This window comes from Pieris brassicae, chromosome 5 (genome assembly GCF_905147105.1).
Source record: "Pieris brassicae chromosome 5, ilPieBrab1.1, whole genome shotgun sequence".
NCBI lineage: Eukaryota > Metazoa > Arthropoda > Insecta > Lepidoptera > Pieridae > Pieris > Pieris brassicae.
In genome coordinates, this window is record NC_059669.1 from 18,473,071 (window position 1) to 18,490,745 (window position 17,675).

The following is a 17,675-nucleotide window of genomic DNA, read 5'->3' on the forward strand; positions in this document are numbered from 1 at the left end:
TGGAATGTTGGCATCTAAGCTCTGTGTTCTTGTAAAGGACTACTATCTCTGCACAATTTTATCTCCTCTGTTCAAGGCCAATCTCAATAGAGCCGTGACTGAATCGGTTTAGAGACTTTTGTATAACAAATTTTATATATATTTGTATACAAAAGTCGTTTAAAATCGTGTTATCAAAAAAATCATTACATGCATGAACATTGAAAACCTTAACTGTTTACATATTACTGAAAAAAATCGTAAGACAAATAAATCCTTTCAAAAAAATAATACCCCACTTTCTTAAGAAATAAGCTGGCTTAGTTCAAGTCTTGAGAAGTACCTGCAATATTTTTCAACGTAAAATGATAAAAGATATAACAATATTTTCTTTGAGAAATAATCTGACCGCGCCACGACTTACAACTTTACATCTGACGTGGGATCACAAAAGGATTTGAACTCTTAATACTGAAAGGCAACTTTATAAAACATTGAGTAAGTCTCTTTCAAATTACCTGCTTTAAACAAAGATAGCAACAATTTTGATTAGATTCACTTAAATCTCATTGTCAGGCCGACAGGACTTATGAAAATAACGTGTTAAAATAATTGACTTTATATACCAAAAACCTCATAAGGATAGTCCACAGTTTATAATAAGGTAACTTGATAACTATAATTCAATTTTTATGCATTTTTTTGGAGCCCATCTCATCGTGTGATCCATGGCGAGTTAATTATGAAGATTCAATTTTATTAATTTAGGAAAAATATTTTCGATCATCAAATGTCTGCCGATGGTATTGTGGTGACACATCTCCAAGAGCTGAAAGTTTCATGAACATCGCTCGCTTCGATATAAACTTCACATTATTACCGGCAAAACTTACTGCCTTCGGTAAACACGCCGCTATTGTTCGCTAATTTGATCTAGTAAGTGCAAGTCAGAAGCGAAATCCTATGGCATTGAGAATGTCTAGAGAATTCATTCATTTGCTTTAATTAAGAGTTGATTTTGTAAAGTCTGACATTCATTGTCTTTGATTTAAAGTGTTTTTAATAACTTTCATGTTATAGTTCTTAATCCTTGAGATAAGATAAAAATTTAGCATTTCGTTCGAAAACTTTCAAGGTATATTGATATTAATATGAGCATTAGAACACAAATCTAAATCACGCCCTCTTACCATTAACAACATGGACGACCACGACTGTTTTAATGTAAAGTGGGAACAAACCGTGATCCATGTGGTATGAAATAATTTCCGTATTATTAGTATTATTTGTATTTTTTTCTGTAGCCAAGTTCACATTTCTAGGATCGTCATGCTCGCTTAAATGTCATTGCTTTTGCTTCTGGCGGCGTCCATGCGTCGGGTTGTCTCTCTCCCTAAAATATGGCGAGGGGGCCGATGGCTGGCCATGCGTGATGCTCGCGAACGGGTCTGACTTGAATTCGTGTTTGCGGTGATGTTAGTTATTTCGACTACGTATTTGCGTGTTATTCCCACGAGAATATAAGTGCGTGCTCCTATTTCACCATACCTCCTGCTGATAGAGGACTGACAATCTGAGACAAATCTTTGTTTTTAATTTATTTTATTATTATCTACTACTTAAGATGTCATGTGGTGGTGTAATGGTTGCAGCTCCTTACAAACGTTGTGCAATGCAATAAAAAACTTGGCGATTAAAAAGCGCGGCGGAGCGGTTCTTCTCTTCCGTTCTACGCCTTTGATTTGAGAACTGGCAGTGAATATCAAATTAGAAGCATTATATACATTATATATTTCTTTTTTTGACCTTCATAAGTTTACATTGTGTTACCTATATAAATAAATGATTTTTGACTATATAAATAATCCATATATTAAAACTTTAATATTTTTACACCCACCTTCAGCGTCAAACCTTATCAAGAAGTTGAGATGAACATATAACGTGATTATTTCTTAAAAAAACAGTTGACAGTTTTCTCTATCTTTTTATACTACACATGAAAGCTACAGCTTATGACATAAACGTGGAATAATTATATCGTCGAGTCAGCGCTGCGCGGGTCGCGCTCCACGTAGAACTTTCGAAGTTCGGATTTCGGAATTTTACAAAATTCCGACAGGTTCCGACAATCAGTCGCCAGGGAGATGGGACGTTTATTTTTCAAACTGCACGTAATCTATGCATCGTGAACTCAAATAAAAACGAATCTCCTGGAAATAGATAATGTTTCACGTTTCTACGCTTTGCGACGCTTTTTGTTAATGAAATTATGTAACCTCAGATGAATTGTTTTGTGTATAATTGTGGGTTCAATAACCCAAGAGCCTTGGTATTAATGTGTGTCGGTACCAATAAATTATATTTAAATTTAGAATAAAAATTTATATTACTATTAAAAACTTAGTTATCTAATATCTAGTTGTAGTTTTGGTCATTGATTCTAAACGTAAGAGCAGTGTTTGCCAAGTGTCTTCAGCGTGCGACTCCAATCCATAAGGTCGACTTCCTGTCTATATGCGCTGGTACGGCTCGACGAAACCATACCCTTAACCCAAAACTTCGAAGGTTTGTCAGGCATAGAAGGCTCACTTACTTGCCTATTAGATAAAAAACAAATAATCACGAAACAGATACAGAAATCTTGTCTGGTATCCATACCTGAAAGGTTGTAGCGCAGTGGCGCTAAAAACCAATAGGGTTTTTTAAACGTCACCTATAAATGCGGTGCGTTCGAACCCCGGAATTTTATTAACAGTATTTTCTTTAATTAATAAATCTGATATTGACTATTAAAATATCTTCTTTAAAACGGAATATAAAAAAAAATTTATTCCGATGTTTACATAATCCATCTTAGAATATTTTCCATATTTCCTTATTAATTATATCTTAGTTATGCGATAATGAATCAATTATCGTAGGAGTGCCAAAGTAAGATAATTTTCCCGGAAATGTTGAGATATTAATGTTGATTCGTAAATGTTCTTTGATCTTCTATCATAAACATTAATATTAGATTCTTTGAACTAAGTGGATATACACAATTTGTATACATATATCAGTTTAGTATTTAGGTATATAACTAAGCTCAAAATTTTGCAGGTTTTGTGCAGTTTTAATTAGTATTATAATTTTTATAGGAAAAAATATATTTCTTCCGATGAGTTCAAACTAAATATGAGTCATAAATTTAGTTAAAACGCTTCTACCACCCGTGTTACAAGTTACGATATTTGAATTTAGAATAAGAATTGTGGACTAATAATATGACTCGAAGAATTCACTGAATTATGTTACCAATATGTAAAGGTTTAAAATAAAAAAAGTTCTTGCTGATTTTCTAAATGCGATACATTGATTTGAAGTTTATTATGCAAAGGAATATCATTAATATTGACAAAAAGCGATTGTTTCGTTTGGCTTTCCACATAAAAACGTGCTATGGTTAAAAAATAATAATAAATTTTTAAATTGGAAATCACATATCAAATAAGAATAATGATAATATATATATATGATTGACTTGACACTTGTCAAAATATATGAACTTAAATAGTACTCATATTTTTATTTAAATGTAATAATTTACCGCAAATCTTCTAGCTAGTGTTATGTCATGTGTTGAATGAATGAATGTGTAGCCGATAGGTGATGCTGAAAATGTATTGGATTTTGACTTACGGGAGACAGTTTGCGATAAAAATTTCAATTCAATTCGTAGAGCTAACATATGTACAATGTATAAGTGTTAAATTTACTAGAACCAGTTCCCGTCGCAATATAATAGAATCAAAAGATGATTTGAAGCAAAATAAAGCACACTTCGAATAGCAGTACAAACGGGAAATCAGTTGAGTGTTTGGCCACTCAGGATATTGATCTGCTCTCAACATTTTCACTTATTCGAATTACCAATGTTACTAAGTGATGTCCGACTCGCGGTTAACATTTGGATTCTAGAGTCGGCTGGCAGGTTAAAAATATAAAAATCTTTGACAAATAACATTTTTTTTTCTTTTTTTATAATATTACAACGCTTGCTCCGAGGTTTGACTTACTTGAATTGTCTTATAACCCCTAGATGGCTGAGCGCGTCCACAGTGAGTTTATATCGCGTTCGGTCTAAGCCTCGTATTTGCCTTCGCTCCAAGTCTTTTCGGCACTCTTTGCCTCATCTGCAACTGTACGACGCCAGGTTTGCGTGGGACGGCCACGCTTCCGCTTTCGAAGGAAATAGTATGATTGAGTATGATTCGGTGATGGGATCAATTCGAAGTGTACTGGCTTATCCATTTCCATATAAGTAGCTCCGTCTACGGGCTAATCAGGGTTTCTCGGCAGCACTCCCAAAGTTACTCATTAGAGATCTTCTCAGGCCAGTAGATGCCTAGAATACGGCGTAGACAGCGCTTGACGAAGACTTGGAGTCGGTGTGAGATGTCTTTGGTGACCTTTCACGTTTTACATCCGTAGGTTTAAATGTTTTTTGGTTTTAACTTCGATTCCTGTTGACGAATTTCGAATCAGACCTTGGATGGCGGGTAGTTCCAGAAGAATGATCTGGCGCTGATGGCTTATTATAAAAAAATACAGAAATTCGTGTCTATGATAAATCTATGTTATGTATATGAGTCGATAGGTAAATTGTTATTGTGTTACAAACATCCAAAATCAAATATAATCTACAAAAAAATAGCATCTATATTCAAAATGTATTTAAAAATATTCCCTTTAAGGTAGGTAAGGTTTTACATAAAATGTCCAAATGGTATACGATAGCACAGGCGATTTTGTACATATTAAAATTTCATTCGGTTGCGAGCGCCGCGCCAGCGAATTATTAATTAATCGAAATATGCTTCGAATTTCTTTTGCAAATTTTTCAATTTCGTATGACGACGGTCATACAGAACATTTCTCATTGGCTTTAATTTATATGGGTGTACATTGGTATATACTGAATATTAATTTCCTATTTTAAACGTATATGTTTGGTGATAACTTTCAGGACTTCTAAATGGTTTTATAAAGTGTTTTGTAACATAAAAAGAGAAATCAAAGATAAAAGACATAAGCACAAATTCATAAATGATAAAATCCGCCACCCGTCTGAACCCCTGCAACATGAGAATGTTGGCAAGTGCGTTGCCGGTCTTTAAGGTAGAAGCACCTTAAGTCCTAACGGTTTGAAAATACCTGGATTCGCAGCTGGTTCCATACATATTATATTTTTATTTTAAATAAAAACCGCTGCTGGAATTGGAATTAAAATTTGACATATATGAATCATGTTTGTCTGTCTCAAGTAAAGCACGGTCTCTCTCAACGCTCAACGATAAGCAGTTCTTTACAATTCCCTTAAACTTGTCAGTTAAATAGAGTGGCGGAAACTTGCCAGCTCCCTTGAACTGGTAGTAAATGCAAATTTAGATCATTTTGTATTTTTTTTATTGACGTATGACGTATATAGGCACATAGTTACCATTACGTTTTGATTTGATTTAAGTCATACCTTATTAAATATGTCATAAAATTAACAATTTAATATAGTTTTATAGAATAAAATATGTCCAACATAACTCTATAAATTCCGGTAAAACGTACATTAAAAAAAGCTCTCTGTAATTTTCTGTGTTGCTTGTAAAAACTTTATTATAATAAAGTCGTAATAATAAGAGGAATTCGAGGACACAAAGCTTAACTCCTGTGTCGATGAATTTGTTACTAGTTAATTTTCTCCTTCGGCGGACAATGGAGGAGCTAAGAAGTTTAGACATATCCATTTTAATACAAATTGAAATATTAAAGACTTCACAAGATTTCCTAAGATACAAATCTGAGAATAATACATCTTTCGTCACAGTTATAACAGTATCACACAGTATAAAGCGTTACTTGGGGTAGACTTCGCGTCGGGGCAGTTTTTATAATTGATAACACTGCTAAGAATTTTTAAGTTCGAAACAAATCATAGAATTTAAATTTTGATGGCTTGATTAACTTTTTTTACCGACGTAATATATTTTCTCATCTACTAGATGTAGTGATATTTTAAATGTATATTTTTTGCATTTAGGCAATGGTAATATTAAGATATGAAACATTAAGTGGTTCTTTCACCGTGCACATGTAAACAAATAATGTAATTATCACCTTGGTTTGTAAAACTGTTATGTTAAATTACATATATTATATGACATACCTCGGAAGTAGCTTCGACTAAAAAGTACAAGCCAAGAAGCGACCAAGAAACTCTGTGACGAGACTTGGCATTAAGTGTCAGACATACGTCAAAAATGTATTGAAATTTGAGATACAGGAGCCTTTGTTCGCTCCAAGTTTCGCAACCATGACTTTTTAAAGTCTCAAATACATCATAGCAAGTGGATTTGGGATACGACAACTAAAGTATACATTATATTCTACAAAAATATAGACGTATAATTGTTTACAATTTTAATATGACACTGGAGATTAAAAATATACCGTATCCATAATAAGTAAAATGTTGTAGGTCTCTCAGTTTGTAATTAGAGTTCCTCGGTGCCGCACTTCCGACATTTACGAGTTGGACTAAAAACTTCTTTATGTCTTTTGCATTCGCTCAACTATTGATGAATGAGTTCTAACTTTTACTTATGCCTTTTCTTGCTTTCACTCGACTCAAAAGGAAAGCTATCCTTAAGATTATATTGTATTGAAGTATAAAGTTTATGTACTTCGATATGATTTACTGTTAAAGTAAGGAATTTAAAACATGTATAATTCTTGTATTAAGTATTCTATACTGTTACTGATAATAAAAACATGAATGCGTGTAAAATAAAATTATATATATATATATATATAGTGTTTAAGGATAATAGGATAAAGTATTAAGGAATTCGATTTCTGTAACAATTTTTCGTAAATTGTATATTATATTACCTCAAAGGTCGGCAACACACTTGTAAACCCTGTGGCGTTGTAGGTCCATGGGTGGCGGTTAGAATTTTATTCAAAGTGAACCTGCTGATAGGGTGGACTAGCGGCTGTAGCAATTAATTAAAACGCAATATATATAATAATACTTGAAAACATTGTGTTTACTTGTATAAGAAAACATATATAATGAATCTTTAATGACACGGCACATCAAAAGGAAAGAAATCCATTTCAAATGCAGTGCATCATAGAATTATATGTAAGATTTTCTGAGAATTATTATAAGTGGACTGCTTCAGGACCTTCCAACACCTGCTACCATAAAAAATATCGTATTTTCATATTTAAGTTACATTGTTCACGCTTACAGAACAACCATCACACATTTCAAAATTAAAACAATATTATTCATCTTACTAAAATATATAAATAATATACACAATATAATGAAAATCCTTAACGAATCGTTAATAAATCATTCTTCATATACCACAGCTTATAGATATAGATAGAAGAGAAAAAAACCCGTATGATCTAAGCACCGATGTCCAGCCATGTTTTTATCCCATATTGTAGTGGGAGATATAAACATCGTTTATTCCAAGGGTCCATAAATCTCGGCCGGGGAGATTGGGTCAGTCAAATAAAGATGATGGCACACAACGGGTCTAATCTGCAGCAAGTGGATACGTACCTTAGTCGGCTCCCATGGGGTTCAGCTGATTGCCCCTGATACACACAGACGCCTAACGCATGAATTGTATCAGTTTTAAAACATTTTGAGGCGTTATTATACAAACGTCAGCTAACAGGTCTGCACTTACTTAGAGTCTAAAGCTCTGGCACTATGACAAAGTGTTTTAGGTTAGGTTAAAATTAAACAATTTGTATGAGAAAATAAAACTATGGTCTAAGATTTTGTATATAAAATTTTACGCACATTAAGCCCTTCCTAGTACCGCACTGGCCAGCACGCACCAGCTAAGATCGTAGTTTTAATAGACGGGGATTGTTCTGTTTTTAACGTCCGTAAATCTCACAAGTGATAAGAACAGCCGAAGGAATTGAAGTAATATTACCAGTTGTTACTTTGTTTGCGGGATACAGTATTAGCTTCCCCTCCAACCACTTTGCACAATCTACATCATGAGGACGTAATCCAGCTATTACATAGATTTGAATTTTTCTCTGCCGACAGTCTTATTTCGTTTGCAATTTTATTTTTTCTTAAGGAAAATATTTTTGGCTGTTCCTTTCTAAGTATTGTTGATTTCTTTTTAAGTGTTTTATGTATGTGTTCGTAACATAAAAAGAAAATAAAGAGTGACAGTTGATAATACTGTAAGCTTTAAATATTAATGTTAAAATGATATAGCGACATCTATAATCTGCACCGACAAACAGTATAATAAATATCAAAATGTCAAACCGTGAATCGCTATTCCACCAGTTCAGTCCTCCCGACTGGTCAGTGGTCAGTCATCATAGGTTGGGAAGTGCATCCTCTCTGCACAATTTCATTAATAGTTTGCTCTGTCCAGCGTTTTAGTCAGTGATGCAAACTCTTACAGAATGTTCCCCCTTGAACCGACCTAGAATCGTGCGATTTTAACCCTAAAAACTAGATTCCCCTAAAATTGGGGTAAAACCCCATAAGTTGGCATCATTGTTTTTGTACTGCAACATGTGGATTTATATCGCAAACAATTGTACTTTGAAAAAATAATTTATTTTAAAAAATTCTTACAATCTTTAGAGCATGATTACGCTGACACACAAGAGAAAACTCAACAAAAACTATCTGCTAAACGTTTACTGCTAGAGGGACCTACCTTTTAAAAAAAGTTTTAATTTTCTTTCTGTTAGAAATTTGATTTTAATTATTGTTATGATTACTATGTAGGTTAAGAAAATTTTAAATACTGTTTACTTGTTTGTACTGTTTTGTTATATGTGGTTTTAAGAAACTCAACAAAAACAAGACAATAAAAAATTTACCTTAAAGATGTTCTGTTGTTCTATATACGCTGTTGACCAGTATCAATTAAGCGCGACATTCTTTTTTTAAAAGTATAATCCCCTGGGTGGTAAGACTGTGAAACAAAAGACAGATTGCCGCGTTAGAATGCGATTGGACGATCGGAATGACCTATCATGTCGCTACGCGTCGAATCACATTCAATGACAATTGACAACGCGCCATAGTTTTCGACTGTCTTTTGTTATTTTTATTACTATCGTTATATTTTCATAATATCTGCCATTTGTCAATCCCCATGATGATCTTAATGTATTAAAAATATTACAATTCTAGTTAGCATAGTATTAATAAGGTTAGCGATTTAAGCGATTAACGGTGAGCTTTAAATAGAAAATCCGCTCAGAGGGCACCCGTGCAGTTTAATTACGAGCCGATCTAACGAACTAATTAAGTGCAGATCTGTTGCAAATGTGTATATTTATCCGATTTACGTAAATAATAGTCACCGATCTAAACTAGAATAACGTTTTACTTATAATAAAATTAGTTTTTGAAGTGAAACTTCTTTATTGGCGTTGGCAAAAAAATACCGTTACATTTTTCGGTTACGCGTCACATTTTTACGTTACGCACCATCTTTTTCTAGTCCCTACCACGATTGATTCCAAGAGATTCGGAGCCATTAATATCAAAAATATATAATAACGATAGCAATGCTAGGAATAATTCTATAACAAGTAATGAAATTCTGTAATAATCTTAGTAGTAATAAGGTAAAATGAAATAATTCTATTATTTGTATTCATGTCTATGATAATGAAAGCCTTTTGTTAAACTTTATCTAATTTAACTTTATTTAACCAATTTCTGTAAAGTTGGATAAAGGAGATCAATTTTTCGAAAAATAAAAGTTTTCGTCTCGTCTCGTGACGTCTTTCGTGTGTCTAGGGTACACACGCACACATTTTTTTTAACAAAAGCTAGTCTTAGATGAGAGCAGTGTTGACACCGTGGCTTCAGCCTGCGAATCAAATCCCATAGGTCTTAAGTTCGATCCCCAGCTGTGCACCAATGGAATTTCTGTCTATTTGCGTTTTAACATCACTCGAACGATGAAGGAAAACTGTAAGGAAACCATTTTGGCGCTACAAACCAAAAAGTACCTTCACCTACTTGCCTATGAGATTGACAAAAGATCATGAAACAGATTCAGAAATCTGAGCTGTGCCCACCTAACATGGTTGTAGCGCCAGAATTTTAGATGGTAACAATATAGTGAAACAGAACAATAGAAGATGTGAGGAAGTTTTTGAAGAGGCGGAAAGAGTCTGATTTTGTTTAAGCACTAATTTAAGTATTATTTGTTGTTTCAAATGTTACATTTCAGTTTTCTTTAGTTTATTTTTTTTAAATATATATATCCATGAATGTACTTACTTGTTTTCTGTTACATATATATTGTTAACCTAAGTAATCTGTTTTGGCTTTCTGTATTGTCTAAGTGTTTTGTTTTATAATATGTATGTTAGCTGTAAGATTACTAATAATTAAATTAATAAAATAAATAGAATTAAAATATACATATGTTTAACGGCTTTTTATGTGCAAACAAAGGAAAACTAACAAAAAATCATTCTTTATCATAAACGATGTACTTTTGGTAAAATTTAAACACAAGACCAGAAGTTGAATTTAATAAGTCAAGCGATTTATTGACACCAACAAGTCATTATATAAAGTTGAACATCAATTGATAATACATAATACACTCAATAGATAAGAGCAGCTTCGTATTAGAAGTAAAAAATATGCTCAAAATGGTCGAGCAGTTAAGTTTGAGAAGTTATTCAGATAAAATGGAAGACGTCTCAAAGGCAAAGTTTGGGAGATAGCGATATCTGCCCGGGGGCTTATTCCGAGACGACGATTAACTTATACTTGAAACGAATCTCACTATTTTTGGGAGTAAATAAGTGTTAAGATATATGAATATGTCGATAATTCCCGGGGTCTTATTTGTACTGTTACTGTTTCATATAAAAGATTTAAGTTTGCCATCATGATACATCTTGTACTATTCGCTGCTATCCTAGGCTACTGTATAGGTTTCTAGAAGTTTCTAGAAAACTAGAAGTTTTCTCAAGTGCAAAGCAAATAATTACCAATTTGGGGCTTACATATCTTTTTAAACAAAAGAAAATCCTGGCGTGTGAAAATTAACAATCTTTACATTTGCTTTCTGTTTTTTCATTCTTTATTGGTAATATTTAAGTCACTATTTTAAAGTATTCTTCTTGTGTAAAAGTATATTTTATAGTTTTATTATAAAATAGTTTGTGTTCTGTAGAATATATCAAGGCAAGTAGGTACCTATTCACTTGTTAAATGGAAGAAACTAACTGTCCACGACACAGGTACTCATAGTGTGGAGGCTAGTGCACTTTCTCTTTTCACTATGTATAATAAATACCTTATCGAAGTGTATCTCTTATCTTTGTTGAAGTTATACTTCTTTTGGCGCGTAAGTGAAAAATGATGATAGTAAACTTTTACGACGCGCGCATACAGCGTCACAAAAATCCGACGCCCTGAAGGTAAGTCAACATTTTAAAATAAAAATGTTTTTTTTTATGTAAAATTCATTCCATTCCTTTCATTATGTAAAAATATTTTATTTGTGATATTTAAACAAACTTAATTTTACATTTATGCGTTTAAAAAAACTTTCAATGTACTAAATACCTTTTTTCTATTGTAAGTGTTGTTTTTTCTACAAGCGTAGAATAAAACGAAAGATAAAAAAAATTAAAAGATTTTATCTTGTTACGCCAAAGAAGTATAACTTCTAACGCGTGTACAAAAGTACACACATTTTTTTAGTTTTCTTTCTATTCTTTATTAATATTAAAATTTCTGAGTATTACAATTATTTTTTTGTATTACAAATTAAGTTTTGTACTCAAGCACTATTTATGTTTATGTTGCCTGGAAGAAATCGCTCAGTAAGGCCGTCAGTTTGCACCATGTCTTTTTTTAAGTTAACTTCTAATATTATTTCTTAAAGCTTGTGTAAATAAAAAAATGAAGATGGCATAACTATATATGCCATGGCACGCTACACCAGTTAGTACCAATCACCACAAAGATTTTCATAGAAATAAATGAAAGTTTATTCCTTGCGTTATGGCCATAATTTAATAGTAGATAAGCACTAAAAGCTTAAGATCGTACCACAATAAGACCGTGATATCTGATAAAGCAGCCCGCATACACCGCAATTATTCCTCGCAAGCCTTAAACAAAGGCGTAAGTTGGCGGTTAAACACACAGTTATCCTGATAACCGTTTAATTTAACTTGACACTAGTTCAAACAATACCCTCCTTGATCATTTGTCTTCGCTTAGCCTTTAGATTTATCATTCGAGTGAAGTGAATAAATTGCATTGTTTTTAAAACCAGATGCAAAAGAGATTTTATGAGTTTATTAGAGATGGTAAACGGTTGTGTGCTGTAAAAACAAAATTCAAAAAAAAAAAAAACTGTGTATGCAGATACTGTAACACAAAGAAGCGTGCAAAGTAAGGCGAAATGGTACTTCACTCCGGGTCACCGCTTGCGCAAATTCAGTCATCACCGATTTACGATTGAGAAAAGTCTAAATCTTAAAAATACTTCTCAAAAATAAAAATGTTGGTGAACCAAAGTGGAAACTTAGAATAGGTTCCGCATTTATTCATTCATATTGGATCGAGTCCTGTTTTTACAATACTGTCAGCAATCTGACACCTGACAAACAGGGTTACGCTACAGTGGATCTCTCGGCACTGATACTGCCTGAGTTTACGAGGAGAGGCTCCGGAGTGATGCCCGCTGGCTCGTATCCGCAAGTGCGAACCTGGATTTGCAAAGCGCGGACTGCAGACAGTCTAAAATGGCTCTGTCAGCAGTTTACCCGCTTATGATAAAGCAATTTTTAAACCTAAACAAAACTAATTTCAAAACGCTGGATCGTTTTAATCGACAATCAAGTGGTGCAATGTTTGACAACTGGCTCCTGGACTATTATCTCTAAGCTTTGCTAGCCACGTAAGATAATATTAAGCAGAGTCAGCAAACATATACATTTATATTAGACAAATTCTTTTTTGATAAACTGATAAAAAAGCAGCTGAAGAACTGATATGTCAAGAAAATTAATGAAAGAAATATAATCAGTGGCGCCACAACCCTTTAGATTCTCAGAGTCAGTTTCCTCACGTTGTTTTTCTTTACCGTACTGTTAAATGCGTAAAAGTTACTATCTACTGTACAGCACAGCAATAACATAATTATATTTTTGTGAATTTAAATCCAAACAAATCAATTGCTACCTAGTACTACAAGAAATGTTGTGTGTTTTTATTAAATCATAAGATTTTTTGCTGACCGTACTACAGTGCACTGTGCATCCCGCATCACGCCCAATTAGTAATGTGCTGAGTGTGGTCTAGACCGAATCGTGAGCACTAATTGCACTCTCGTGAGCTAATGTTTAACGTCTTACAAAAATGCTTGCTCATTAATAATGAATGTACATGTTCTTTAATAATTAATATTATCTGAGTTTAGAATTTCTTTATTCCCTTCTTTCTTTGCGAAGTTATTTTTCATGTTGTTATAATAAATAATCTTTAATATAATCTTTTCAATAATCTATAATAGTCGATATGTATAAAGTTATCATTATATTTTTCCTGTCCATTCTAGTAAAAACTGAATCAGTGGATGAAGTTAACTGATAACCTTTTTCCGTTTAACGTAAAAAATCTAATGTAAATAAATCAAAAATAATCTAGGGTTCTAGCAATGTCTTCCCTTCCCACATCTATTTTTACCAAATCCCACGCTTTGCCAGCGCCATCTACTGCACAACGGACGAAACAAGACAAGTTGTCCGCGTCCAGCGCGTTTGATCCCTGTTGCGTGCACACATTCTTGGTATCAAAAGAATTCAAGGACAATTCCAAAGATTAGTTCCTTATGTTATTAATTTTCGAATATTCTCTTCAATTTCCTTTATCGTGGGCCAGAGAAAAGCTTCCTTATTATATAGGGGATTGAGGATTCCAACTCTTAACGGGGTGGATTGAAGTCAGATATTATTTATGTGAGTTGGTTTACTGATCCTTATAAAACCTTTTTGGGTCTTAAACTGATCAAAGCAAGATTCTTAGTCGGCTGGTATGTTAATCCGTCGCATACATAATCCAAACCGGAGGCCCCTAAAGAACACTGGGTTCATTTCCTCGTGTATTATAATTAAATATAATTGTTTAAAAAAATATACTAAACAATTGAGCTTAAGTGGAATGGACCAGACAAGGTGCATCGGAATTAAATGAGTGGACCTCTATTCGATGACTGTAATGATTTCCGAACTATTAGATTTTTTACGCGTCTGCAGTGTAACAATTTTTAAAAGGCCTTCTGTCAATACGAGTATCCATATCTATAACTTTGTACCTTTTGTGAAACTTCTTTATAACCTTATTTTTCGAAAAATTATCTACTATATGCAACTTCACAGAAATTGGTTAAATAAATTTAGATTAGATAAAGTTTAACAAAAGGCTTTTATTATCATAGACATGAATATAAATAATACAATTATTTCATTTTAACTCATTACTACTAAGATTATTACAGAATTTCATTAATTGTAATATAATTATTACTATCATTGTTTTCATTATTATACATTTTTATAATTGATGGCTTTGAATCAACCATGGTAGGGACAAGAAAAATATGGCGATATTTTTTCCAACGCCGATAAAGAAGTTTCAGTTCAAAAAAATTGGTCTGGGCTAAACAATGAATTAATTAACTGCATCAAATGAGAAGGTGGTTAGTTGATATTCAAAGGGATGGTTAAATATCAAGGGGATGTAAACAAAGCGTAGGTTGGCAGCGAGACGCAGTAATGGCGCATTATCTTGGATCGATTACTGCTATCCGTAATAAGATCTCATTCTCCCACCACACAATGAGCGCTAAAGCTAAAGGTGCACGGGACCGCTAAAATACCGCTTTTGAAATTGTTTAAATCTATGTAAATCGCAATAAATTTTGAAATTACGACATTATCACATGGTGTAATTGTAAATGTTTTACACACTTCAAAAACAAATATACAGTATGTACAAATTTAACCTATATAGTAATAATAAAACATAGTTGAAAATTAAATACATAGAACATTAAAACAAATTTAAAAAGGTTTGGTCCCTATGGCAGTGTGCCTTTTAGAATTTCCTTGCTGTATACTTTCGTTGAGCGAGGAAAACACCAACTCTGTGGTCACCGGTACTACCAGGCGCCAACTTAAATCTTTAATTTGTGCCTGTGCATTCGGACACCACGGCCTAACAGTCACTACTCCTAAGGGAACAAAATCGAATCGGTTCACCAACTAGGGTTCTAAAAATACAAATTTATCAACAAAGTTTCAATATCAAAACTGACTTTATTATGTACTTCAGTCTTCATAATATTAAATGTAACTAATTTCGATATAAATTATATCGAAAATGATATAAATTCCATCGAAAATGATTAGTAACAATCTATAAGTATACAATAAGTAAAAGAAAAAGCTCATAAAGCTCAGCCATTTTAAGCATTGTTAATGATGAGTGAGCCATATGGATGCATTAGCATCATAATAATTCAAGATGTATATAAGCATTGACGATATGTAATAGTAAAATAGCAGCATTTTATAAGTATACTAGAAGTAGAATGGAGGTCTCCGTTCATTAGCATTTCCCAGTTAGCAGAATGTAAGACTCCGCCGAATGGACCAATGAAGCTATTTCTATTCATTTACTTTACAAAAGAAATTAATTAACCAAATTTATTACTTCTTGTGTCGCCATAGTTTGGTCATTGCGTTTTAACAGTCTCATGGTAGTGGCATGGTGTTTTAAACAATTTTTTTAAACTCATTTATTCAAGCAGTGTTGACCTAATGGCATGCGACTCTCATCTATGAGGTCGTAGGTTCGATCCCCGGCTGTGCCAATGGACTTTCTTTCTATGTGCGCATTTAATATTCGCTCGAACGGTGAAGGAAATGTCGTGAAGAAACCGGCTTAGACACAAAAAGTCGACGTCGACAGGCACAGAAGTCTGATCTTTTGCTTGCTTATTAGAATAACAAATGATCATGAAACAGATTCAGAAATCTGAGGCCCAGACCTAAAAAGGTTGTAGAGCCCAGAAATCAAGGATAGACATTGAATAAAGTTATCAGTTGAAATATGGAGGTGCATTTATTCTTCTAGAGGAAACAGTTTCGCCTTATTTACGTATAAATACTGTATTTAGTGCTATTCTTTCGAAGGGGCTGAGGGTCGAATACAATACTTTATGAACAAACAAAACAGTTTAATTGTCTCCAAGTTTTTCAATTCACCAAACGTAAACAATCTCGACGTACAATCTACGAAATAGAAAATTTTCATATTAATTCCTCAAGCTATATTCACTCTTATTATGACGAATTAAGTACCATTATTCTTTATAAGATTTTATAGCAGCATTTTCCAGAGTTTGCTTAAAGTCGTCGGTGAAATTACGCATTTTGCATGTAAATAGTTCATACATTTTCCACCTTTATAGCTACGTAATATGGGTTGTAATCACTTATTACCACAAAGTATAGAATAAAGACTCTATTTTGTGTCAGTTTGTGCACTAAAGTTGTAGTTTAGATAATGTAACAAATTCATTAAAGAGTACATTTAGCATTTTTTAAAAGCGTAACACATTACAGAACCATAATCAATATGTACTATAAACATAATATGACAATCTTCGTAATGTTGTAAAATTCTCTAGTTACTAGGCAAAATAATAATGTTTTACTGTACTTGAGTAACGGTGTGGTTGAAAATGTTAAACGGAAAAGTAAGGCGAAAGGCTGGCGTTTTTGCTTGCTTTTTCACTCTTGATGTCTTCAACTAAAACTGTTTTAACTTAAGACACTCATTTTTTCTTTTTTGTCAAGTTGAATTTATGCTGTTATGAAAAGAGACGACATGATGATGACTGTTTTAGTTACTACAAAATTTCGAATAAGGCATAGCCGAGTCATATTGCTAGTGTTAGTATTAAATATGAATCGTAGACGTACTAGGATGTCCACAATATTTATTTAGGGCGACTCGAGTGGGGTTGAAATCGTTTTTTGTTTACGAAATTAAAAACAAAGTTTTTTAATAAACATTATTGGCTATGGATTTTGTATTGCTCTTTTGTTTCGAAATTTTGCTCATTAAAACAGGATAAGCCATTTGTTAAAAAACAAAAGATGAAACAAAGGCTAATTAGAGCATGTCAAATTTAAAGGTTATACCGAAGTAAGTTCCTATATTTTATGTACTGATTTAGAAAAGGAGTAACCTAACATTAGTCAAGTTACATATCATATAAAGTTTTAGTTAAAAGTTAGAAACGAAAACACTTGTATCCAATAAATTTTAATACGTCAGATTAGTAAAAAATGCCCCCTTTTTTCATACACTCATAAATTCTAATATAATATTCTCGTTTCAGATAATGTCCGACTACGCTTATATTGAAGTGTCTCTTAGATTTAAGAACCCCTTAATAAGTAAATATTTTGTTAGCGTCGCAACCCCACCAACCCCTTATTTTATGTTATTTATAAGTTCATGTTGTAAACGATTAAAGCCAGTTTCAAACAAAGAGTTTCATTTATTTGAACATCCCTCCAAAAGCCGC